This window comes from Eptatretus burgeri, chromosome 6 (genome assembly GCF_056783735.1).
Source record: "Eptatretus burgeri isolate ZD-2024b chromosome 6, Ebu_testis_v1, whole genome shotgun sequence".
Classification (NCBI taxonomy): domain Eukaryota; kingdom Metazoa; phylum Chordata; class Myxini; order Myxiniformes; family Myxinidae; genus Eptatretus; species Eptatretus burgeri.
In genome coordinates, this window is record NC_140966.1 from 6,804,619 (window position 1) to 6,812,975 (window position 8,357).

An 8,357-nucleotide genomic window follows, 5' to 3' on the forward strand; every position below is an offset into this window, starting at 1 on the left:
GTTTGGGTAAATTTAAGCACCACTTTTTGAAGATAATTAAAAGGGGTGTTCATCGCAAAAAAAAAACCTGACCAAAATGGTGGCCAGCCATCTTGGTCAGCCCTCTGTCACCTTGCAGGGGTGGACCTTGAGCCACCATCTTGTTTTGGCCCACGATCACCTCTCACAGACTAATTCAAGCATATAATCAAAATCTGGTTTCAGATTTGAGAATCAGATCTCGTGGATGAAATAACTGTCAATCTGGAGTGAAATCTGAATTTTTTTAAGAAACCAGTGATTCTTATAACTAAGCATATTTATTTAATTAATTTGTTTCCGAAAGGCTGTTGTCCCTCCTTTTGCTCTGTCATCTTAATTCATACCTCCATAAGATAGGGTATCACTCTACTGGGACCTGCAATACTTGTAGGAAAGTCCAAGGGTTTGAACCATCTGTTTTTAAAATTCTCTCTTTATAATTGACACAGATTGCATCTATTTCAAAGTATTAAAGAGGTCGGGATTCGGGTTCCGGATCTGCCGAACATTTTCAGCCTTTTAAACCAGAAGCATTCCTGACTCTGCAAGGCGGTTTTGAGATTTTTCAAAGAGAGCATGAAATCCAAATAGTATTATGCATTACCGAAGGGCTCCTTTGTTCACCGCTGTTATGTCTGGGTGCGTGGCGTATTTAGAGCCTTGCGGCTCTGAAAATGCCATGAAACTTACTTAAAAAGAAGAAGATCCCTTCTCAATATGCAGCGAAGTGACGGGTGTTATTTTGAGAGAGACCTATGGTGCGGCCCCATGCTGTGCATACACGTCTTTTTACGATGCGGCAATGCCAAGTGAGTGATTTGGTAAGGTGAAGTGAACGGTATTATGAACACAGTTCAATCACGTGTGATACCCCATGCTGCGTTCAGTTTTGAGAGAGACAGAGACAGAGACATAGACGAGGATGAGGATGTTTTCATTCAGTCACTTGTGCTACGGTACGCAGTTCACTCTACTAAACACAACGAAACATATATCCTATTCCCCTTTCTAATAACTGATCGATGGATCAAAGTACAAAGTGCTGACTCCACGGTGTCATGGGGTGCTTCAGTCACGTAATGTGATTTTTTTTTTTCCTTCACATGAAATCATATTGTTTCTCTTTTTTTGTGTGATCTGCTGTCATTTAGGATGTTATTTCATTTCATTAGGAGCTTTGATGGATGATAACTTCTTTATAAAAGCAAATGAGATGTTTGTTTGTTTGTTTGTTTGTTTGTTTGTTTGTGACGCTATTTCTCTGAGCTCACAAGATTAATTGTGCTGAAACTTTATTGGATCACTTTTTTTATTTTTATTTTTTTTTAACCACAGTGCACCATATCGGGGGCTTTAAAGTCATTTTTCTCACAATTCCGAACTTATAAACACACAAGTCACTACCAATAGCAGGGAAGGGGTGGGAGTCTGGAGGGAGGTGGTGGGGTGGGAGGATACAGGGTAAGAGGTGGGGTGGCAGTCGATTGGGAGGGGGTGTGGTGGGATGAAGGAAGGGAAGGGGTGGGAGGAGGGACCCAGTGTTTCCCAGCAATACCACATATCTTTGCTTTCAATCCCCCCCCCCCATCCTTCCTTGCTATGACCCCTTCCTCGCTCTCCCCCCTTCCTTGCCACACTTTTCCTAGCTCCAACCTTTCCTCGCCCCCCCCAATCACTCCTCGTGCCTCCACCTCTCCTCTCTCCCCCCTCTCCACCCCCCCTCCCCACCTCTCTTTCTCCTCCCCTCTTTGTATTCCCATCAGGGAAGGGACGGGTGGTATTTGCTAGTTATGAATAAAATGATAAATATTGTTACGGATTCGCGCCCGCCGGCGTGCGAACGGCCACGTAACTCGAATCGCGGCACGTCGCCCACCGGACGGACAATCCAGTCGTGACCCTCTCGGACTAACGCCGGGAACCAGTCACGGGTGGACCTTTCGGTCTCACCGCGATCGAGCCAATCGGCCCCCGCGTGGGATAGGGTTGCTCGCCAAATTCGACCTACCTAAGTACCCACACGGAGGGTAGACCGGGCGATCGCACCTCGCCGCAGGTCGACTTCGGACACGGGCCACTTAAGCGACCCGTTCCGTGCTATCGGGATAACCGAGCGGTGTTATCGTCGGCCTCGACGGTTCGATTAATTATCGGGCGTATTCAGCCCACTACCAACCCTTTACGTGAAGCAAGATGAGGATTCAATGAGAGAAATGACGAAGCGAAGCGGGAAACAGTTCAACATAAGGCACATTTATTCGCGATGAACGGAAAGCACACATATACAATTCCACCAAAAGCACATAGAAAAAGAAGAAGAAACACAATGCAATTTTACACAAAAAGCAAATGTGAAAGCGAAGACACAATGCAGAGCTATCCGACTATCGAGCACACGGCAACACTTATACAATTCTACTTCACAGACGGCGCCGACAACACATATTCCCAAAGCAAAAGAAAAGAGAACCACCCTCCAGGATGAGGCGGGCCTGGGGCCGAGACTGGGTCGGGCCTACCCATCTGATGATGAGGCGCGAAGCGGCGATGGTGCCCCAACTCCGCGGGCCTCGCGGACAGTGTCTGGTAGGGGGTGGGAAGGGGGGCCCCCTTGGTCGCACTATCTCAGCGCAGGGGGAAACAGGAGGGGGTTGCTGATGCCCGGGGAAAGGAGGATTTTTACTCTGTCTCGGGTCCCGCGATGAGCGTCTCCACCTCGACCAGGTCGCGCCGTCGGCCTCCCTGGTGTGCAGCTCCCGGCACCGACGCGAGCACCCCCTCGTCTGCCCTCGCCGCCGCCGCCTCTCCACAGCTCCGTCCTCTTCGCTCCGACTCCAACTCCGAACTCTTCCTCCTGCAAACTCCTTCCAACGCACACACAACCACTTTTCTGACGAACGCAGCCGCTTATATAAGCCCCGTGGCTTCGCCTTTGACCCCCTGCCTTCGACCTTTCACCTCGCTCCCCATTGGCCCGAGAAAAAGTGGGCGTGAATGCATTTTGATCCATGAATTTGCATATAGCGACCGCCCTCCAACGCCCTGGAGGCGGGGCCAAATCGCCCCTCGCTCACCGATTGGACGGAACAAAAGTGGGCGTGAGTCGTTTTTGATCCGTTTTTGGAGCGGAAAGTCCGTGGTTTCGTACACGCTGTTCGGCGCGCGCCCTGCACGAGTCCAATACCGGTACCCACAAGCGGCGCAAGAACGGTGGCGATGCGACGGTTGCGAGGTGTGACGGGAAAGGTCGTGGCTGTTGTGGTGAAGCGGCGCCGCGGTGGGTGGTTGATGTTGTGATGACTGTTGAGACGCGGTTGGCGGTGGTAATCATGGCGGTTGGTCCAAAAATAAAGGTAGTAAAAGAAAAACGGCTATCCTGAAGAGTCGCAGCACGCATGAATGACATTTATTCCCTCTAGACAACGGGTTTGGGCCTAACTACACGTATACTTACCGAGATATCTCACCTAAGGGACCTGAATGGTGGTTTGCGAATTTGGTAACCACAACAATATGTATTTGGGAAGATGAGAGACAAGATCTGTGGGATATGTGGCATCTTGACTGCATGAGTTATAATTGGGCCATGCACATGCAGTCACAAAGTACATACACAGCTTTTTCAGTGGTGACAACACAAATATACAAAAAATATACAAGGGAGTGGGGGTTTATCACGTTCACTCTTATTGAGGAAGACAAATAAAAAGGCTTATTTGGATAAAAGTTTGTCACGATAAAAATCGTCCATTTGCTACGTCTGTGACTCATTTAATTTCTTCCCGTTATATACTTGATACAAATGAGGCACCCTATCCATAGTGTTGAGTTTTTGCTACTTCTCACAGTTACATATACAGTGTATGTGTTTATGTGTGTACATCTCTCACCTGTGAATGGAGGGAATAGCTAATCAGCTCTCACCTAGTCAACTAAACCCAGGTGTCTAGGATTATATAAACAATTGACCCCTCCCACACTCCTCTCGCCAAAGAAGCTGCATAAAGCAACCCAATAAGACCTACACAAGGTAAGCGCTGTGCTGTTTTGAACTCTTCCCAGACTTCCTCAACTGTAAAGGCGTTCACACATAGTATAACAACAAGCATTTTAAAGGCCATTTTCCCTGCTAAAGCGGGGGTTAGCCTTGCGGGCCCCATTACAATCTTCTCCACTTTATCTTATTTCTGCATCTCCCCTTCTTAATCCCCTTGCCCACATTTCTTCTTCCACAACCTTTAGCCAAGTTTTTCTCCGTATTCTCCGTCCTTACTTCCCACTACACTCATTTCCAACACTCCTCACCCAGTCACTTTCATCCTTCCTCAACACATGACCCAACCATCTCAACCTGTTTCTCTTCACAACATCCATCACAGACTCTATTCCCATCATCTTCCGCAAGTCATCATTTGTCTTCCTCTCTCTCAACGATACTCCGCACATCCACCGAACCATTCGCATATCCACCCTTTCCAGCCTTTGTTGCTGTTCTCTGTTCAGTACCCATGTCTCACTCCCATAAATCATCGTACTCCTCACATATGTAGCATACACCTTTCCCTTCAGCTTCAACGACACTCCCCTCTTCGTCAGCACGCCACTCAGTTCCCGAAGCTTCTTCTATGCACATCTCACTCTCCCAACCGTCGAAGAGTCTGATACACCTTCTCCATTCAGCATGTCTCCGAGATAGCAAAATGTTTTCACCCCTTCCAGCTTCACACCATCTCCAAGATCCAACTCAACAATTCCTTCATCTGCTGCTCCCTCGATGCACACCTTACACTTGAATGTAGCTGCCACACTGGTTAATGACCCTCTCACCCCACTACATTTTCGATGAACCCATTCAGCACACATTGTACACTGAATGGAGTTCACTCCGACACCCTTCCTGCACACAGCACACGGCCACTTCCCAGTCCTTTCCACTTCACCACATGCTTTACCACTTGCCATCACCTTCGTCTTTCCGATATTCACCTTCAAACCTTTTGCCTACCTACATTCCTTCCACTTGTTCATCTTCTCCTTCAGTCCATCCATACTCTCTGCAATCAACACCAGATCATCTGCATACAGCACCTCCCACGGTAAACCCTCCTTTACCCTCTGAGCCAGCACCTCCATCACAACTACAAATAGAAGTGGACTTAGTACCGACCCCTGGTGCACTCCTACCTTCACTTCAAACTCACCACTGTTCCCATCCTTCGTCCTTACAGCTGTGCGTGCTCTCTCGTACATTGCCATCACTACTCTGATCAACCATTCCTCCACTCCTAACTTCCTCAATGCCCATGTCATTACTTCACGTGGAACCCTATCAAATGCTTTCTCCAGATCGACAAACCCAAAAAACAACTTCTTCCTCTTCTCCATGTACTTCTCCTGCAACTGCCTTACAATAAAAATTGCATCTGTCGTTCCTCTTCCTGGCATAAATCCAAACTGCATTTCGTCAATCTTTACCTTCTTCCTTATCCTCTTCTCGAACACCCTTTCCAATACCTTCATTCCATGTTCCAATAACTTTATTACTCTATAGGAGCCACAGTCCAGAGGGTCACCTTTCCCTTTGTACAGAGGGACGAGGGTACTCAGTTCCCAATCCACTGGAATGCGGCCTTCTTTCACCACCAGATTACAGATCTCTGTCATTCTCTTCACACCCCAACTTCCCGCTGCCTTCAACATATCTCCCACAATTCCCGTCGGCCCTGCTACTTTTCTACTCTTCATTGCTCTTGTAGTTTCCTTGACTTCCTTCTCAGTTATCTTCTCTGCTGGTCCTAAAACTGGGTTACTCTCTATGTTGCTATCCCATTCATTTTCTACATTCAACAGCACACATCACACCTCTCTCTCACATCACACCTCACACATCACACCTCTCCCATCACATCACACCTCTCTCACACATCACACCTCACACATCACACCTCTCTCTCACACCTCTCTCTCACACCTCACACATCACACATCACACCTCTCCCGTCACATCACACCTCCCTCTCGCTATCTGCTTTGCAATCCTGAATACCGCTCTCTGACCCTGTTCCGAATCCAAGCATTCTCCGAACATTTTCCTATGGGCCTCCTGCGCCTTTGCAACCTCTTTCTTTGCAGCCTTCTTGGCTACCTTATAACTTTCATGCGCTGCCTCTTCTTCACCTTTTGCCATTCCTTGAACTTCTTCCTCTTCTCTTCAATCGTCTTTCCAACTTCATCACCCCACCACCATGTTCCCGAGTGCCTCGGTGGTCCTTTTGTCCATCCACATACCTCACCAATGGCTCCCAATAGACTCTTTCATTGACATCCAACCACTTTCAAGCTCAACCACATCATCCTCAACCATACTCAGCCTCTCTCTTTATGCTTCTTTCACTGTTGCCTCTTTCAACCTCCACACCTTCATCCTCGGTTGGTACTTCACCCACTGAATTCTCCTCGCACATTTCACCCTTATATCGCAGACAACCAGGTGGTGCTGTGAAACGGTCTCCTCCCATGGGATCACCTTTGTATCCAGGAAGTTTCCCCTATCTCACCTACGCACCATCAGGTAGTCAATGGTTGTCGTCGACCCACCTGACGTGTAGGTAATAAGCTTATTATCCGCTTTCTGGAATTGAGTATTACAAATCAACAAATCAGCTCCATCAGCAAACTCCAAGATCCTTTCACCGTCTCCATTTCTCACACCATATCCATAACCCCCATGGACTCCCTCAAAACCGTCTGTACTCCTTCCCACATGTCCATTCAAGTCTCCTCCGACCACAACAACTTCCTCATCTTTCACATTCTCCATCAACTTTTCTATCGCACACCAGAACATGTTCTTCTCTTCGACCGACCTGCGGGGCATATCCCGAGATGACGTTCACCAAGAGCTTTCCGATCACGATTCTCACCATCATCAACCTTTCACTCACTCTCGTCACACTCACTCCACTGTCTACAAACTCCTCATAAAACATGACACCAACACCGTGCATGCCTTCTGGGCACCCTTGCCACATAAACTTATACTTCTGTCCCTGCCTACCCTTCACCATTCTCGCACCACTTCCCTTCCATCGTGTCTCCTGCACACAACATATGTCCACTCTTCTTCTGACCAATGTTTCAACCACTTCTCCTGATCTCCCTGTCATTGTCCCTACATTCCATGTCCCAAACCTCAGAAACCGATCTCCACGTGGGGCATCAGACGATTGGTCATCATAAATGGAAAAAGTTCCTCCCTTGCTTAGATCGGGTTCCCCACCTTGAGTTTTAACGAGAGGGGGTGAGGACCCCCACGGGTTATTCAGGCTGTACCCTGCCCAGTGCCCATAAGTTGTACTCCTCATGGTTTCCTTTTGAGGCGATGGTTTTATGGCCGAATGCCCTTACTGACGCCAACCCTTTTAGTCTCCTCTTACGACACGCAGGGATACGGTGTCCCTATTCTAACTGGGGCACACACGGGGCTCGTTCACACATGGTACACACATGAGAATCCCAATGCTACACACCCTCAACTACCGGACCGGTTTCATCACTTAGCTTTAACTACTGGTGGAATACCCGCACAAGGTCACGTGCCTGTGTGAAACAAAGAATGCTACGTTTTTTTTCCAACAAGCAGAAGAGTTGTTGATAACCATTAGTGATCCTTTATTAGTCACCAGGACCTTTATGTCATTTGAAAATCCGAAAATTGTATTTTAAGTGTTTCTTCTTAAGGTTTTTTGTTCCTGTGTATACAAGTGATCCCAACAGTTAGTGACAAGTTCACTCCACAGTGTGCAGCATTTGCCAATGCAGTTTACCCCCCTTTGGTCAGAGCAGGATGTTTTTTTGGAATTCTGCCAGTGTGCCAGCAATACTTTGCCTACTCTTTGTTGAAAGGCACCGTGGGATCTTCTAAACTCGAGAGCTAGCAGATTGGTCTCCAGCTTAACCGCTCATCCGAGGGATGGCACACTTGTTGAAGTAATGCACTTCCTGCAAAGCATCAGGATAGTCAGGCCAGGAGGGGAGTAAACTCATTGAGCTGCAAGTGGAAGGGTGATGATATATAGTTCTAATGGGGATAGCCTTCGAAGTGTGAGAGAGTGGAGGGTGTGTGTGTGTGTGTGTGTGTGTGTGTGTGTGTGTGTGTGTGTGTGTGTGTGTGTGTGTGTGTGTGTGTGTGTGTGTGGTGTTCTTGGCAATAATCTCCCATTTATGAGTGACAGACAAAGATGAAGCAAATGTGAGACAACATCAAAGATGAAGCAAATGTGAGAGGTTGTGAGACAACCTTGTGAAGAAAATAAGGAACGATTGAGATTTAAATA